Source organism: Zootoca vivipara, chromosome 9 (genome assembly GCF_963506605.1).
Source record: "Zootoca vivipara chromosome 9, rZooViv1.1, whole genome shotgun sequence".
NCBI classification, from domain to species: domain Eukaryota; kingdom Metazoa; phylum Chordata; class Lepidosauria; order Squamata; family Lacertidae; genus Zootoca; species Zootoca vivipara.
The window spans coordinates 14,112,372-14,131,790 of NC_083284.1; the positions used below are offsets into that span (position 1 = coordinate 14,112,372).

At 42.5% G+C, this 19,419-nt stretch overlaps 1 protein-coding gene across 4 annotated transcripts in view; it reads right to left on the reverse strand.

Moving 5' to 3' along the window:
• WDFY3 (WD repeat and FYVE domain containing 3) overlaps nucleotides 1-18,915 on the reverse strand; it is a 125,871-nt gene extending 106,956 nt beyond the window's left edge. For all 4 annotated transcript variants that reach the window (XM_035112493.2, XM_035112491.2, XM_035112492.2 and 1 more), the window contains exon 1: nucleotides 18,317-18,915. The gene's annotated coding sequence lies outside the window, so the exon portion shown is untranslated. The remainder of the gene's footprint in view (nucleotides 1-18,316) is intronic.
• Between the last annotated feature and the right edge of the window lie 504 nt (nucleotides 18,916-19,419).

Here is a 19,419-nt window from a genome sequence, read left to right on the forward strand (position 1 = left end):
AACAACCAGCACACAGGATATGCCATACCACAGTAGCACTTATTAAAGTTACAAGATTTGAAGCTGCAATAGGCTCACTCACTCTCTCCCCTCAATAAAAAAAATGTAATAGACTTAGACCAGGCATCCCCAAACTCGGCCCTCCAGATGTTTTGGGACTACAATTCCCATCATCCCTGACCACTGGTCCTGTTAGCTAGGGATGATGGGAGTTGTAGTCCCAAAACATCTGGAGGGCTGAGTTTGGGGATGCCTGACTTAGACCAACATAAAAGTTACTGCTAATGTAGAACATTTGTGCAAAGTTAGAAAAATCATTTAGAAGAATTCCAGGTGCATTCTATTGGGCCAACTGGAAAATATGTAGTTGCTCAGATATCCCACAATGAGACTTTCAGAGATGTTTCACACATTACTTGTTCCGGACAGATTAACTGGGTTGCATATGTCTTCCACTGACATTTAAACAAAGCAAAATAAATTTTTTTTAAAGGTACAATACAGCACGGAGTTTAAAAAAATTATCCCAGCAATTTACTGAAATATCACAACTACAATGTAAAGCTACCCCTTCAGTCAAAAAGTTAATTTAGCCTGAAAGTAAGAGAAACATTCAGTCATTACTTGGGCAAAAGAATGAAGAAGTTATCTCTCAAAATCAATGTGACGATGACTAATGAGAGATTTTAGGCACTCAATGAAGCAATTTCCTATTTTTGTAATAACTAAATCTACAACTGCTATGGTGACAATTCAGAGTTATGACAGGGATTGCTAAATTCTAGGCATCCAGAAGTACAAATTGCTGAAAAGGGCGGAAATAGCATGTACCTCACCATTTACACATGGTGTGGGTAGGACCCAGTCTCCTCCTCTTATTGCCTTAGTTCCTATTTTTCCTGTTCCAAGTGCACTTCCCCTTTTTATACACATTTCTTCTTTGTGCTCATCACTTTCCTTTTCCCTTAAAAGCCTGCCAAGGATGAAGGATCTAATGGAAAACGGCTTCCCAGAACATAACTCTGGGACCTCTTTCAATACGTACTAGCAATCAGCTATGGAAGATATGATGTAGTAGTAACAGCAACAAGAACAATGGGTATGATCATATGCAATTCCTCTCCATGACACTGAATAACCACAACAAGCAAATGCTCTTTGAGGAAACCATCCCAAGCAAAGGTCCCTTTTAATCAAGTACTTCCAGGATGAGAAAGCATTAGCTAGAACAGGCTCTCTTACCACTTAAAATCACAAGCCCCCTTCCCTCCAAACTTGCATTAAAATTTGCTACACTCCAGGTTATGTCAAAAGTTCTTTCTACACCGGTTTTCCTTCCCTCTTATTTAACAATCCTGATTCAATAAATAAATAAATAAGCAAGCAGAAAATCCCAGGGCATCCTTGTTTATGTGATTCAGATAATGTGAGAATATGTACTCAAATGGTGATGGAGAATTGAATTCTGAACAATGAGCTTTGGCATGGGCAGCCTGTATAAGACTCTATTTGATTTTTAATGCAACCCAGGAAGTTCCCAATTCAAATCACTCCATCTTCAGACTCATGCAAAGGCCTTCCGCGGTGCCCAAATGGTCCATCCCCACCACTGAAATTAGGGTTACCATACTGTCTGCAAATATACCCCAAAAGGTTGGTAATCCCTGCCCCATGGGACTGTTATGTGGTTAACTGAAAGTATGAAGTGATTTCAAAGTCCAGAAAAGTGTAGGGTTAAATGATGTGTGGTACTGTTATTAAAGGAAGCATAGTGACCAACTGCAAATTTAGGTTTCATAACACATTCCACCTCCAGTGGAAGAATGAGAATATATCTGTAGAGTATTACACACTGGCAGTGCTATGTAATTTATTAATGGCTCTACTGTTCTCCTCATGCTGTGGGGTTGACAACACTGTCATCACCAAACCTGCCAATACAATACAAAAAGTACCATTAACCTTTTATTGAATTTAGCAAGTCACAGTAGGTGCAGCGCTTCCATCTGGCACTGCCATTTCTAATTTGACAGCTTCTTTAAAAGCTTTCAGGGTCTGAACAGCAATGCAAGGCACTCAGGAGTAAGGAACATTCTCTAGAGAACAACACTGCAAGGCAAATGCTATTTCTGAGCAGGGGCTGCAACACAAACCCCCTGTCAAAGTAGGTAAGTGATGGTGAAGAAGCAAGTAGCAGTAAATAAGGTTTTGATTACGAAAAATGCAAGAGACTGAAGTTAACAAGGAAGGGAATATTTCATGTTCATGAGTCAAAGCTACCCACAAGCACTACAATGCATTATGGACTACAGTAATGGTTCCATTTAGTTGATTCAAATCTGCTTCAGTCCTAAGCCTCAGCTAGCTACACAGCTGCAAATAAAAAATTTCAAATGTGTTGTAAAGTGAAATATACAAATGTGACAAAGAATGGCAACAGCGAGCTATGCAAAATTCAATGTATTTTTCAAAAAAAATATTTTTTTAAATAAACATTTTCACAGCGTTTATGTGTGTGTAGATTCCACGCAAGTTGCAGATGTTAACTGCCACAATGATTAAAAAATTACCAAGAGTTTGATTAAGACAGAACACTGGCCACTTTTAGGGGATACAGCCATGGGCCCACACATACTCCTTAATACAATAGTACTCTAGTTACGAACTTAATTCGTTCCAGAGGTCCGTTCTTAACCTGAAACTGTTCTTAACTAGAGATGTGCTTTCGCTAATGGGGCCTTTTGCTGCCGCTGCACCGGCCACAACGATTTCCGTTCTCATCCTGGGGCAAAGTTCTCAACTCGAGGTAACTCTTCCAGGTTAGCGGAGTTTGTAACCCGAAGCATCTGTAACTCGAGGTACCACTGTAGTTGTATTATATAATCAGTCCAGATCAGTTACACATGTCAAAGAGTGGGGAATGCCTGATCAAAAATGAAGGGGAGCAGAAAGGAACACCTGATCATCCACCATATTTGGGAGACCTAACATTACAGAAAAGGGAATTTGCAACAGGCAGGGAGTATGCATTCCTATGGATGGCTCCCCATTTACCATATTAAATAATAACACCCAATCAAAGATCATGACATACATATTTCTCTAGACCAGTGGTTCCCAACAGGTGGTCCGGGGACCCCCAGGGGTCCGCGAGCTATGCCAGAGGGGTCCGCAAGATGCTATTAGAATAAAAAATATAATATATTAAATATATTTCGTATGATAACAGATTTTTTGTTTTGGCCGCTTCCTGCATGAGCAGAGTCTAGCGCAGAGTTTGTTTTGCAAAGAGGCAGCGTGCACATTCTACTAACGCTCACCTCCCCAAGATGCTTTGCGCGCGTCGGCTTCATTTGTGCGCTACTGCGCAGGTACCCTGTCTTCTCCATTCCCCTCCCTCCTCCCTGGCGCGCGCTGCCTCTTTGCAAAACAGTAGTGTTTGTAAACAAAGCAAGCATTTTCTTCCATGTGTTTCATGAAAAACAAATATAGGAATCGGCTCGACATGCGGTCGGATTTCAGAGTGAAAGTTTCAAGTTTGGAACCTAATATTTCAGAAATAATGGACTCAAAGGACAGATTTAACTCATCTCATTAAGAACTGAAAATTAAAACTAACTGTATACTGATGGAGTACTCTGTTGTAACTGTAAAAAACATATAAAATATAAAAAGACTCTTAATTTGGCTCTCACTTTTTAATTTTAGGATTAGGAATTAATGGGGGTCCTTGTCACAATAGCGGCTCGATGAGGGGTCCTCGAGAAAATTTTGTTGGGAACCCCTGCTCTAGACAGTGTGGAGAGGGATACATATAAATCAGAAACTAAACTACATGAGATAAAATCCCACCATATTGTGTAGAAATGAGCAGAATCTTCCTGTCCCTTAGAGACACTTAAGGTATGCTACCGGGTATTGTTTTTCTGCAATAACTGAATTCCAGAGATTTTACTGCATAGCCCAGGCATCCCCAAACTGCAGCCCTCCAGATGTTTTGGCCTACAACTCCCATGATCCCTAGGTAACAGGACCAGTGGTCAGGGAAGATGGGAGTTGTAGTCCAAAACATCTGGAGGGCCGAAGTTTGGGGATGCCTGGCATAGCCAGATTTGTTAACCATTTCCACTGTTGTGCTATTATCATTAATATAATAACAGAGGCATTGCTAAAGAGGCTCTGAGAAGCATGGGAAGTAAAAACAGAACAGGGCTTTTGTAGTAACAGCAGTCATGTTTGAAACTCATTACACAGGAGACTGGTTTGACCCAGACTGCCTCTCAGGGGAAGTAGGATTTCATAATCCATATTCTGCACCTTACGTAGTGACTCTTACCTTGGGATAAGGAATTTTTCTGTGTATTGTACAAAAACATTCCCTCTCCCTTTATACTAGGTGTCATGGTCTTCAGTTTGCTAGCTTTATTATGATGATGATTATTATTATTTCTTAGATTAAGTGAAAATCCGGACACAAAAGTTGTTGAGCTTTGTTTCCACCTGGATTTCTGCCTGGACACTGCTTCCGACAGCAGTATTTCAGGTATGTCCAGGAAATTCTGGACGTATGGCAACCCTATATTAGATTTATATACTACCCTTCATCATAAGATCTGAGGGTGGTTCACAGGGCTTTAGCCCCAAGTTTTCTATCTGTGTGATTTTTTTGGGGGGGAGGGGGTATTCTCGGAATGCAAAGAAGGATTGCAGAGGCCAAAGTGTATGTGCTCTTGAATTATATATTTAAGATTTCCTTTATGCATATTGATCTGCTGCTTATCCACTGCTTTAGCCCCTTGGATTCAGAGTATAACAATAAACAATCACATCTGAAATGTGATTCCCTGCACCCCGTCCCTGCAGTGATAATCTAGGATTATATTACACTCCCTGACCAAACCGTTCCAACTGGAATATTTCCTCGTGCTTGCTGGTTGTAGAACTTGCCTTGTTGTAAGACGACTTGAGCATGGTTTGAACTATGAAAAGGCAGCATACGATGTATGTATTTTTCAGCCATGTGCCTAAGGTCGCAATTTCAAAAGTAAATTACATATAAACAGTGCTTTTTTTCAGGGAGTACTCAAGAGTACACAGTACCGGCACCTCTCTCTTTTTGGTTAAAAAGTGTGACATTTACTGTAACAACTTCACGGTGAGTACTGGCACCTGTTTTTCTTGGGAAAAAGCACTGTGTATAAGTGGCAGTACAATGATAAAGGAAAGGCAGGGATGTGCGCTCTCTCCCCCTCTGTTTGTGAGTGTACACGCCTCACAAGCATGCATGGACACACACACACACACACACACACACACACACACAGTTACTCTTGGAAAGACTAAGAAATGGCACACGGAATGTGTTCAGTTAGTTATTTTTCACACAAAGTTGAAGCTGGAAACTGCTTTTGTGAAATATACCAATTTTTCAAGTTTAAACAGTTTTCTTAATCTATGTCAAACCCTATCTTGCAATTTACAGCTAATTCACATCCTGTTTCAGTATAAAACTAAGAATTAGGTATTGCAAGAAACAGTTGTGAAGACTTCTTTCCAGTGAGATAAACAATTACATATTCTACACCTGCTGATTGAAATGCAACAGCCCAGCAAACACTAGACTTTACAATTTTCCAAATCCCTCTGCTTGGTCCAATCCATATAAATAAAAATGTAAATCTCCGAAAGTTCTTCACCGATTGCTTTGAAATTTTGACACAACGTTGCATTCGAATACGCGGGTGTTTTTATATACCTATACAGTGGTACCTCACAAGACGAATGCCCTGCAAGACGAATTTTTCACAAGACGAATGGGTCTTGCGATCTGATGGTGACTCGCATGACGAATTCATTTTGCGAAAAATTCGTCTTGTGAATCACGGTTTCCCATAGGAATGCATTGACATTTTATTAATGCGTTCCTATGGGCAAAAAGAAATTTCAATGCATTCCTATGGGAAACCACGATTTGCAAGACGAATTTTTCACAAAACCAATTGACTCGCTGAATGAATTAAATTCGTCTTGCGAGGCACCACTGTATTATATAGATGTCACACCTGTGACATGTAAAAACATGCTTTATTTGAAAAACAGTGCCATCTGTTGTACGTCAAAGCAACACATGCCATACTAAATATTTTACTCCCAGGACGCCTTGGGAGGCGTCCTTCTGGCGCGAGCGGGCAGAAGTTCCTAGGAGCAGCTGGTCGACGGCTCCTTCTGGGAGGGCGGAGGCCGGATCCTGCCCCCTCACCGCCACCTCGCCTCTCCCCGCCATGTCAACCTTGGAGAAGCAGCTGCAGCTGGGCCGCCTGCCCCCTCGCCCACCCGGACCCGCCGGGGGAAGCGGCCAGGCCCTCTCCAAGATGTGCATGGGGTATGTGAAGGGGAGAGAGAGAGGGGTCGGGGTGGTAGGATGACATCACGCAGGAGGAATATTACATTATGCGGCGGGGGATCAGAGAGAGGGGTGTCGTGAGTCATGTGGCTGGGGTGGGGGGTGGGGCGTGGCTTCGGGGAGGATGAATGGGGCAGGGTGGGGTTTGCCCATGCTTTATTTTGGGGGTGGGTGGATTTTTCAGAACACACGTGGGTGGGGGAGTCTGCAAAATGAAGGGGGACTCTGATGGTGGGGAGAGGGGACGTTCTCTGCTTTCAATGGAAGTCTGGTGTGTATGTCTTATCAACAAAGCTCAGGGCCAATCTTTGGAATTGTACGGTTTACATCTAGACACAGATTACTTCTCACATGGACAATTCTATGTTGCGTGTTCTAGAGTAATCAAACCAGACAATCTCTGTATCTCCACAGACAATGGAACAACAAAAAATATTGTATACCCACAACCATTGTGAAATTAAACATATTAGAAACATATACTTTCTCTTTTCTTTCTTTTCTATTTAACAGACTGAGCAACAGCAACGCGTGGCCAGGTACAGCTAATATACAAATATAACGACCCCATCTAAACACATACCTCTCGATACATTTCTTGACTGGCTGATTCACCATCCTTCACCAAATTTGATTTCAGGGTAGTTACAAGATTATACATATACAATCGTGTAAATACACAGGAAAAAAGAGTGAACAGTCAGTAACATTTTATATTGATTAAATTTTTGAAAAGCATGGATTTTTTTTAATAAAAAAAATCGTACCTGGTGCCTAAAAGAAAACAATGTTTGCTCCAGGAATAGACACCATGGCTGAAAAGGCCTCCCTGGGAGTCAGATAGTTTTCTTTTGTGGCTTGGTTGTTGATTTGGGGAGCAATATTCAAGTTGGTGACATCTCATCCTCCTCCTGCCTACACATGAAAGGTAATGTCCACAGCATGAGACACAAAGTTATTTAAATGTGGGTGCAATGTAAGGGAAAAGGGAAGCTGTGTTCAAATACCTGCCAGACATTACCTTTTATGTCCAAGGGCCCAGTCCTAAAGTCACATGCACTGACCCTTTAGGGGGGAGGGATCACATCTGAAGAGGATCTGATTTCCTCTCATTATATTGATGTACATTAGTAGGACATCCCCTGGTTTAGGAGGGGAATAAGTAACAAAAAGAGAACAGAAAAATGGGGAGAGAGTGTAGTAGAGTATAAAAAAAGGTAAAGGACCCCTGACAGTGAAGTCCAGTCGCAGACAACTCTGGAGTTGCGGAGCTCATCTCACTTTACTGGCCGAGGGAGCTGGATTTGTCTGCAGACAGTTTTTCCGGCCCATGTTGCCAGCATTACTAAGTCACTTCTGGCGCAACGGAACACCAAAACCAAAGCAGCGCACGGAAATGCTGTTTACCTTCCCGCCGGAGCGGTACCTATTTATCTACTTGCACTTTCTGGCATGCTTTCGAACTGCTAGGTTGCCAGGACCTAGGACCGAGCAACGGGAACTCACCCCGTTGTGGGGATTTGAACTGCTGACCTTCTGATCGGCAAGCCCAAGAGGCTCGGTAAGGAAGCTAAACCAAGTTCTGTTATTTCCCAGAACTTTGTTAAACTTCCTTACACTCTACTTCAATGTCTTTTTTCTGAAATATCAAGTGTCAATTATTTCAAAAATTAAATCATTTTTCTGCCCCTGATATGCTGGTGCCCTAAGCATGTGCTTAGTCTGCCTATTGGGTAATCCAGCACTAAGGTCAAGTGATAAATTACTGCACTGCTACAAGTGATTATGTAAACTGGCCTCAGTAGAGAATGACAGCAATTTTAGGCAATAAGTAAATATATTTTGCAGATACACAGGATAGTATTTTCACTTTCACCCAGGAGAGAAAAGAGGAGGAAACCACTAGCAGCTTTCTTTTCTGTTAGCACTGAAGAGCAATTTCAATCTTGCTAATACAGTCAGCATCATCTAATTGCCTGCTCAATCTTACTTAATCAACCAGAGGACAGTTTCTTTCATATTTGTTTAAAGAAATTCAATTTATCACACTTTATTGGGATTTCCTTCTGCTAATCAAGACAAGGCATTCTTATGAAGTTCCCAATTACAAAACAGAATCAAGTCAGCTTCAGAAGAAACAAAACTACCTTAAACTAAATTAAAAGTGATGCGACACCCCACTTTTACCAAAGGTAGCTGGAAGAAGAGTTAGCAACAGCAGTCCTAGTCTTCCCCATGTCCATATTGTTGTTTCCCCCAAGCATTCAAACAATTTATAGAGGCCATTAATTTTCTAGCTACCCACTAAAAAGGATTATACATAAAAATACACAAATAAAGAATATTCATCTATCTTACATCTCTAGCACCTTCCTTTTTAATGTATCCCAAAATAGAATTTCTGTTTAATCATCCAATGTCACCTTTCCCACTCATTTTCTTTCCTGCGTATGCTTCCTTCATCTAAGGAGAACTATAAATCAGACACAACTGCAAATCCTTGAAGCAGTTTTCATTTACCATCACCTTCAGTTACAGACAAAGACAGAAATTATTCCTTCTATACCATTAACGATTCTGTCTGCACCTCCAGCACCTGCTATCTATAAAGAACCAAAACACATACATTTGAATAAGGATTAAAAAGTGCACATGGAATGTTTGTTTCAGGGGGGAAACCTCACATATTCATCCAGGAAAATAACCTCATAAATGAAGTGTAGTGATAGAAATTACTCTTCAAGGAGAATTGCAAATTTCTGCTGGTCCATTACTTTTTTCTTACTTATCATGTAACCCTGAAATTCTATGTTAGGTTCTTATAGACTTATAAGCATGTATGCATATTCTCGAGTGATGGCCCCCACTACCAGGGCACAAGTTGTTTTTATTTGATCATATTGATTAGATACTCTTTTCTCTGAGTTATATTTAGTTTCCATAGTTTACACCAGAAACAGATATTAATTAGCATTCTAATACCCAGGTCCCCTCTGGATCATAATAAGGTGTTACACTTTCTAGACTGCAGGTATGGAGGTTGATCTACAAGTTACATATTTTTGTTAGACCAGCAATTTCACAATTAAGTTTGTGGTTTTTAAATTTGTCAATAAGGCCTAAGTTTTAGACTTTATCTACTTGCTTCAGATCTTCAAACACTTTCTGAGAAAGCTAGTTCTGGAAAAGGATCTGCCCTACATATTCTGCAGTGCAGGCGGATACAAAGAATTCATCCAGCTTCTCTGTAGTATCCTATAGCACACCTATGTGACCCCTTGTCCTCCAAGGGAGTCTTAATGATATGCAGAACTGTACTCACTCTGATAATTTATATATTCTTTAAAACCGGCACAAAAACTGCTCTGCTGACTCTCTTAAAAACTGAATTAGGTCACATACATACATAATTTTAAACGTATTCCATCCTTCCACAGTTCCACAGCAGGGCTTCCAGCACTCACAGCCAACTTGCAGCACATTCTTGAAATTTACGTAATGAAGTAATGATTACTTAAGCTGAAACACTGTAGATTCAATTCTATCTTCTCTATACAACTTAAGGATGGTACAAAGTAACTTTTTAAAATACTGAGGGAGTGAGCCAGAGGTACTAAGTAAGCTAAAAATTAAAAAGCCAAATGGGTTCATACACTTGTTTTCTTTACATGCGTGAAAATGACTTACAGTATTGCAAAGATGCTTTCTTGCTAACCACTGGCCCTTCCACCACTATTTTTTAAATTGGCCTCTTTTTATAGATGGGGCATACTTTAAATATTTATAAATAATATATAGAGGGAATGCATACCAAGGACCATGCTGGTATTCTAACTAAGTCCAAAGCAATGATCTTATCCTAAAAAGGTGCTCAACTCTGCAGACAGTTATAGCAAAGAGAAGCCAAATACAAATTTATCCAGAAATCTGATTGAATAAACAAGGCTGTAAACATCTTCTTGTCCTGTTGCAAGAACTGAAAGAGGTTAAAGGAGCATACAATGGTGTTGCTAGTCATATTCCATTTATTTATAAACTGCATTTTCCACAAATACATTGCACTCAAAGCAATTCTCGGACAGAACCACAACAAATAAGAATACGCTACAAAGTCGTCGTCTTCTTCTTTGGTGATCACTCGCGGCCGAGTAAGATTGTCTTCCATAAACATGGTTTTAACAATGAGTCCGTAAGTGACTGTGGAGGCCAATTCTGGACCCTTACGTCCTCCCACAGTGGGGACATTGATTCCTGGGCAGGAGTTGATCACGGTGTGGATTTGCCAAGTGTGCCTTCCTCTTAGCACGTTTCTCCCTTGTGTTATGAGTTCTAGTGTCTTCAAAGTCCACGACACCTTTGGTAAAGGCTGTTCTCCAATTGGAGCGCTCGCAAGCCAGTGTTTCCTAGTTGTCAGTGTTTATACTACATTTTTTTAGATTTTCCTTGAGACGGTCTTCAAACCTCTTTTGTTGACCACCAGCATTACGCTTTCCATTTTTAAGTTCGGTATAGAGTACAGTAGTTGCTTTGGAAGGCGATCATCAGGCATCCGCACAAATGACCAATCCAACGAAGTTGATGTTGAAGAATCATTGCTTCAACACTGGTGATCTTTGCTTCATCCAGTACACTGATATTAGTTCGCCTGTCTTCCCAAGTGATGTGTGAGATTTTCCAGAGCATATTAAAAGCTTAAGTGAGCAAGAACCATACCAACAGATTAGTAAATATCCAATATCAATGCTACAATTATACCCATAGTAAGGCATTCATTCCACAGTTCATATTAAGAACTTAGCAAAAAGGTACCTTCCCCACAAAGTAGCAGGAAAAAGAGCTAAACTTAACACTAACAAAACTGAACTTCCTTTAGCTGCAGTATCTAAGTATAATATATCACCGCACTATACATAAAACAGCCAACATGTCCCAACTAATGCCACACTCACAACCTCTTTCAGTAGGATTTGAACACAAGCTTCAAAAGAATATACTACACACTTTGCATCAATCCCTGTCCCAACCCTTGATATCCTGATTAGCATATGTGCTACATAAGAAAGTCTAAAAAACAAAACATGGGAGGGACTAGTTGAAAAAATGAAGAGGGATATGAAGAATTGTTCTGGGATGCATTCAAAGAACTGTCTTCAAATTTGGCACCTATTCACCCCATTCTAATTTTAATCCATGCATACCCCCACCAACAGTTAATATAAATATGAATGAGAATTTGGACATAGCATAGAAGTAAGTGGTCCTATCTGAGCTCTCTCTCCCTGCCATGAAAAAGCAACACTTATCTGTGTAGATCTTCCCTATGTTGCTTCTCATTAAAGGTTATTTCTTCATTTTCAAATATCCATAATGGCACCAGATTCTGAGGCAGCTAAAATAGTGATTATGACACAAGGCATCTTCAGAGAACACTTCCTTAAAGTTGCCAGTCTCCATTAATGGGGAGCAGGGAAGGGGGGGGAAGAAAGACTGAACTTAGCATACTTTGGTAAAAGTATAGCTAAGGCAACCAAACACAGATTATTTCATAAACTGTGGTGTGGTTTTCCATTGTAAATGATTTGCTTAGAAATCACAATTTGGTCATGGAAATAAAGCAGCAAACATCATGTGGCTCTGTGGGCAGTGCCAAGAACCCTAAACTGCAGAGTTTAAACAAAATAGCCTTTATCGCTGAACTAATAATTAGCAAATGCTGAAAGCTGCAACCAAATGCCTGCAGGTTCACCCAGCAGCAGGGCACAGACAGACACTTCTTGCTTGCATCTTTAGTGCTGCATTTCTTTCCAGATTTCTAGTACAACCCAGTGGTGTCAATTTCACAATTATTTCTGAGACAGAAATGAGGAGGAGGGAGAAGGTGGATGCTAAATTAACAGAATGGAGAAAAGCAAGGGTCTCATGCCAAACTATTCATCTTCCTCTATCTATATGTGCAATTTCAATCTTTAAATGTAAACAGAAATTAGTCACATGCCCAACACTCACTGTCCAAAAAGAAGTGACATTTATAGCACAAGATCTGAGAACAAACTGTCAGAAAGTCAGACGCAATTATATTCAAGTGTCAGAGGAAATTCTGTTTAAAGCAATGAAGTTCACAACTGTACAGGTAAAGACTGCAGTTCTACAAAAAATTTAGTGTTCTGAAGTTACAATCACATATGTGTGTGCATGGAATTAAGCATCACCGGAGTCAGCACCATCATGGCAGAAAAACATTGATCTCACAGGTCCGTATAAGGCATGCCCACCAAATCATTCACCACAAATTAAAACTGACATTAGTTTCTATTGCTTGCACTGTAAAGACAAAACACCAATCCAGCACTTGTCAGAGCCACCATAGCACAAAAACATGGATTCAAGTCACAGAACTTCATGCTCATGGATCCTCATGATTTTCACAAGGAATCCCTCTAAAACCACAATCAAATCACAGTTCATATCTGTGTCCACAAATGTGTTTTGTGGTATCGGGGGGGGGGGGGGAATCCCATGTAACAACCATAAAAATCAATGAGGATCCCAGTCTAAGGTGAGGTTTTCTTTACCATTGTAAACACTGTTCCAATGCTATCCACAGAAATCAATGTCAGCTTTATTCAGTTGGTGGCTTGGGGGACATTCCTTGTAAAAATCATGGGGAAGAATTCAGCATCACACACCCCTTTCCGTCAGCTTTTTGGCTTGCCAGACAGAACAATTTCTCTCTCCTTCCCTTCCCGCTGCACTATTCTGAGAGTTCCACCTGCCACCCCGAGCCAATTTCAGGGGGCACAAGGGCATGCAGAGAGAGGGAAGGGGGAGAAGCTCCATTGTGCAATCAGGAGTCCCTTTGTCGGGCTTTCACTGACAGAGCTCATTAGATGAATCCCACCCAGGATGATTTGTTCTGTGCCATGACAGTGCTGACAAATGCTGGATCTGCAGGATTTTTTTACAGGTCAGCCCATGAAGACCAATGTGGTCCGTTATTTGATGGTGGCCTAGGGAAAATCCCATATAAAAATTGTGCAAGTGTAAGGGGAACCATTCTGACCCACCTTTTATATTCTTCCTTTTCCATGCCCTGCAACAGCCATTTTCTAACTAACGTCCACAACACACACAATTCCACATGTGCCAACAGGAACAGGAAGTTTAGGGACTCCTAGTCTAATCCATCTAGAATGAAGCATGAGTTGGTGGAGGTGGGAGTAATCACTTGCATTCAGTGTTAGAAGCGGAGATATGAAAGCTATGGCACCTTAAACCTAGGCTATGGGCGCAACAATGGAATGTCTAGGCCAGGCATCCCCAAACTGCGGCCCTCCAGATGTTTTGGCCTACAACTCCTATGATCCCTAGCTAATAGGACCAGAGGTCAGGGATGATGGGAATTGTAGTTCAAAACATCTGGAGGGCCAAAGTTTGGGGGTGCCTGGTCTAGGTGCACTTTTTTATAACAAGAATACAAAGCTGAAAATGAATGAACTGCAGCTAGAATATTATGTTCATTTTTCATATGGTCTAGTCCTTGCCTTGCCCACTCCCCTAATATCCTTAGGAGGGTCTCTTCTCCAGTCTTCAGAGAGTAGCTGGAAGTGGGGAGGCAGAAACACTAATGAAATTCCCTGTCGAATAGGAGTTTTGAATGCTGCTTGCATTACCATGTCAATATGTGTCGACAAATACTTCCAACTTTTCATTGGACAGGCACTAATAACTGCCTTGACATTCTAAATATTTTTCTCTTCAAAACAAGAATTTTGTAATGGTGCAACCAAGTTGAGACGTGGGACATACACCCACTGGTGAATGCTGATCCCAATATAGCTACCACATGCCCCAAAGTGGGCTTTCGTATACTACAAGCTGCTACATCTATGTTACCCAGGCACTAACATACCTTGCTTGAAAAGATTCACTTGACTTTGGCAAACAAAAACAGACTGCTAGCACCATAGTATTCGAATGAGGTGAGGAGCCACACCTCAATGATACAATAACATTTTGCATGCAGAAGGTTACAAATTCAGTTTCTAAGATCTCCAGGGCTGCAAGATGAAAAGAATCCCAAGTAGCAGGGTTGGGAAAGACCTGTCTAAGGCAAGATAAGCCAAAGGTCTGCCTCGGGATAATGAATTGGGCACATAACCTCAGCTCTGGTGTTTCAAAATGAGTTGATGTCTTATTCCAAATTATTGTAGGATACTACAATACAAGAATCAGAAAGAAACAATCAAAATATTCATACATAGAAGTATTTGTCTGTTTACTTTCTAGTTCAATGTAGAGTTTAAATTATAGCCTCCTTTTATTTTTGATTATTTGCACATTAAGCCATAAACCATGAGCTACTGTGAACAAGGAGTGCATATGGCCCAATTGCTTCTGTTTCACGCCTCCCCTAGCGTGAGAGCAACACCCATTAAACGTGGCTTACCATGCCACGTGAACTCAGATCATGGTTTGTTTCTCCTTAAGAAAACCACAATCATCAAGCCAAGAAACAAAGCACAATTCTGGGTTCAAATGACATGTCAAACTAAAGTCTGTGGTTTGTTGCTCTCACTTATGCTGTGAGGAACAAAGCAGGAGTGATCAGGTAGTGTGCTCTAGCATTCTGCTTATCTATTGCTTAAAATGATGTGCAACAGTGACCAGCTTTTCCAACATCACTTTGGAGGGCACTCATTTTTTGATAGCTTACTCTCTTGTTCCTGAATGCTGGGATAGTTCCACCAATTTCATTCGCATGCACCCATGACAATTTTGCTCATACTGTATGTACTCTCAGTAGAATGTCACAAGAGTTTCTCAACACATATTCATGAAAAAATAGGCACCTGTATTTGTGTGATAGTAAACACCGAACATATATGCTTCTTCCTACGCTGAAGCATTAAACAGTGTTGGTCAACATGGAACAACCCAATCCTTAAGTATTTGTTGGAAGCCGCCCAGAGTGGCTGGGGGAACCTGGCCAGATGGGTGGGGTATAAATAAATTATTATTATTATTATTATTATTATTATTATTGGAAGCTGCTATAGCTACAGAACATAAGAATTTCAAAACTTCCCTTGGTAATCATTTGCCACACTTCCTGATATTTAACCAAGCCTTTCCTCTTTCAACACCATCAAGCGTAGTCAATAATGTTTCGGTGAGAAATAGTAATTTTTCATGCACTGAGCTTAGGAATATTGTCAATATATCTGCAGAAGATCTATAGCAGGCATCCCCAAACTGCGGCCCTCCAGATGTTTTGGCCTACAACTCCCATGATCCCTAGCTAACAGGACCAGTGGTCGGGGAAGATGGGAATTGTGGTCCAAAACATCTGGAGGGCCGAAGTTTGGGGATGCCTGATCTATAGAGTAGATAAGCAACTTTAATTTAAGGCACATATTTTTGAGTGATGGAAACTATCATGCACAACAACATGATTAGTAAAATCCTATCTCTGAAAGTAGTTGAGAAATAAGCATGGAGAATGTCAATTTTCAATAAATTGGCACATATGCCAAAATATGCCAGAAACCTATATCCAAAGACTGTATTATGAGCTGTATTATGGAAGAATATTCAAAAATAGTTTCTCCTTTTAAAGCAACGAATCCAAAAGTCTGCACATATTCATGCACCAAATTTTGGAAACTGCTGACTTGCTTATCACAGCCTCCAGTTCTAACAGTCGAGGATAGCAGATGCATTTCTTATCTCTACATGAGCAGCTGAAGTTCTGAAACAATTATTTATAAGAGTGAACTCTGTTGCATTTATCTCAGAGGCATGATGAGCATGGGAATAATGTATGACTGATCTCTTTTCTTTCTAATACCAGTTATTAGCAGAGGCATGGGGGAGGGGAGTCCATCAGTCTATATACTATACACAAAAACAAATTAAAATGGAGCTAAGCCACGCAAGATTTTAAACAGAATCCTGCACTCGGGTCACTGCAGTATACATTAAGGTTACCAGATTTTTTTCAATGAATCCGGGGACACTTTTCAACTTCAATGGATTTTGTATGGGGTTGTTGTTGTTTAGTCGTTTAATCGTGTCCGACTCTTCATGACCCCATGGACCAGAGCATGCCAGGCACTCCTGTTTTCCACTGCCTCCCGTAGTGGGGACTGATTTGTAAATCCGGGGACTGTCCCCGGGAAACGGGAATGTATGGTAACCTTAGTCTACATAGGATAATGGAACATTTCAGCTAGCTTATGAAACACATACTGCAAAACAAACTTGCAGGAATCTTCTATGGATACACTTAACACACACAAACAAGTACACAATACAATTCCTAAATCCCCTCTGACCCTACTTTTTACAATATGCTATTCCAATCATGTATACATGCAACTCAGAATAACACTTTGTACATCTGATGAAGTAGACTGTAGTCCATGAAAGCTTGTGCCATAATAAATCTGTTAAGTCTTTAGGGTGCCCCAAATCTCTTTGTTATATTTATGTCAGTAGTAAAAGAAGAAGAAGCTGTAAACCAGGCTAAAAGAGGGAGAAGGAACTCCTGAAATCTTCGGAAAGATCTCTATCAGCAATAACTGCTTCAAGACTGACAGGTAACGATTTAAAAGATTCTCTACCATAACTAGCAGAGTCATTTATCCTAACGTAACTCAACATTGATTGGGGGGGGGGGAATCCATTACAGTTCCTAATGACTAGTCGGTCTTTCCTTGCCCCTCAGCTACACACAAATATTCCTTCATCCTCCTGAACCAATATTATGAGCCTTTCAGACAAATGCATTTTCCCCCCATTTCCTACAGAATGATCATGTAAAGCACTTTATAAAAACAAAAACAAACCACCCCTAATGGACAGGGATGGGATGCCTTTTGTTCTTTCCCTTCATCATACCGCAGGGCACAGAAGGTTGGGAGAGATTTAAAAGTGGGGTGGGGGCCCCCTGTATTTTCTGATCTGTTCTCCTTGCCCATCTCTTTCCCCATCTCCCTTCCCAGCAGCTAAAAGGAACAAAACCCATTAACAAAGGTAAAGACAGCACACTGAGGTGGGGGAGAGAGAGAGAGAGAAACAGAGGGTTTTTTTTTAAGGCAATCACTGCAGGGCCATGAAGAGGACAAGCTGCCAGCGTTTCCGTGGGCCCTTCTGTCCCTCTCCCAGAAAGCAGAAGCAGCTTCCAGAGACAGGGGGTGGGGTGGGGTAGTGGGTGTTGCAACCTGCCCCCATAAGTTAAAGCAAACGCAAGCTGAGATTTATTTATTTACTTCTGTCTCTCACACACAAAACACCGTTTGCTGGAGAAAACAAGGCCCACAATCCCATGCAGATCCCAAAACCGGCAGCAAACGGGGGGGGGGGACGACAACTGGGGTGGTGAAGGAGGGGGAAGATAAGAGAAAACCACCAACCCAGAACGAAGCAAACCCTTGAAAAGAAGAAGAAAAAAATCAGGAAGTCTGGGCTCTCTCGTCGCCAGGAAGAAAATATATTCCTTTCCTCCGGCTGCTCCTGAATATTGCAGCCTAGGAAGGATAAACACGCACAGATAAAAAAACGAGCTAAAGCAATGCGGGTAACTGTTCGCCACCCCTTTCAAATCGAGGCGCAGGGGAAAGAGGGTGGGGGTGCGGGGGAACCGACGTAGAGCCAAAAGCCAGCAAGGGATCAGCAAGGAGAAAAAAAGCAAACGGCTCCTGCTGCAGCATCCCTGGCCGGGGAGGCGGAGGAGAGCTCGGAGCCGCCGTTGCGGCCTAGGAAGCGAGGCGGGAGGGGGAGAGAGGGAAGGAAGCCGGAGGGGGGGGGGAGAGAGACACCCCCCCCAAGTGTCCTCGGGAGCCGAAGGGTGACAGAAAATGGGGGGGAGGGGGAGGGAGCTGAGGTTAATGCCAGAGCTCCAGGTTTACTCACCGGGGTGGTCGCTGCGCGGTTGCTGAAAGAGGTTGGAGACGCGTCCGGGATCCGCCCCACCGGCGAGGGCTTTGGAAGAGAGGGCTTTCAGTTTTTTGAAAAATGGTGAAATGGTGATAATAATAATAATAATAACAGCAAGGACGAGGCTCCGAGGGAGGGAGGGAGGGGCGGCCGTCCGCCTCCTCCTCCTCCTTTCCTCCTCTCTCTCTCTCCCTTTATTCCTACGGCGAGGCTGCAGCCCAGGCGGGGAGAGGAGGGGAGGTGGGCTTCAAGGCAGCGCCGCCCGCCGTCGGGCTCCCCTCAGCCGGCAGCTCCCAGCGCCGCTTCCCGCTTCCCCCATCAATCAAGGCCCGGCCTGGGCCGAGCGGGCAATCCCGGGAAACGAGGAGGAGGAGGAGGAGGCGCTGCTTTCTCCGCTGCTGCTGCTCCGCTCCCAGCTGCTCCCGCAGCGGCTGGTGGCCATTTTAATTCGCCTGCTCCGGCCTCCTTTCCTCTGGGTGCCGCCGCCGCCGCCGCCGCCGCCCGACGCGGTTCCCTCTTTCCCAAGCGCTCGCTGGCTCCTTCCTCCGGCGCTCCTCCCTGCCGCCCTTCGCCGGCTCCCTTCGGCCCGCCTCCTCAGCTTCCCTCACAGAGACGCCCCTGGGCGGGCGGGTGGACGAGGCTCCTCTAGGAAGGTCCTCCTCACCGCAAAAAAGAAAACCTCAGCGCCAACCATTTAGGGAATTTCTTCTCCTCGCACTTTTAGGGGGCCAGTTCCTGAGAGGAGACGGAAAACAGGCTGTTGTGGGGCGGTGAGTTCCGAGTAACTTCTCTCACGTCTGAATGGATGTTGCGAGTTCCCGCACTCGCTTGAACTCCGTGGGACTCGGGACTTGTGCATAGGGTTCCTTGCTATATTGGCGTGGGGTATAAAACTCAGCAGCAGCGCAGAAATAGAGCTTTCCTTTGCAAGGAACCCTACACACACATATATTTCAGAGACTCCCTGTCATGGGTACTTTAGCTGGGATTCCTGCATTGCAAGGGGTTGGACTAGATGACTTCTGGGGTCCCCTTCAACTCTCCGATTCTATGCTTCCCAACTGGAGCAATCCACGCAT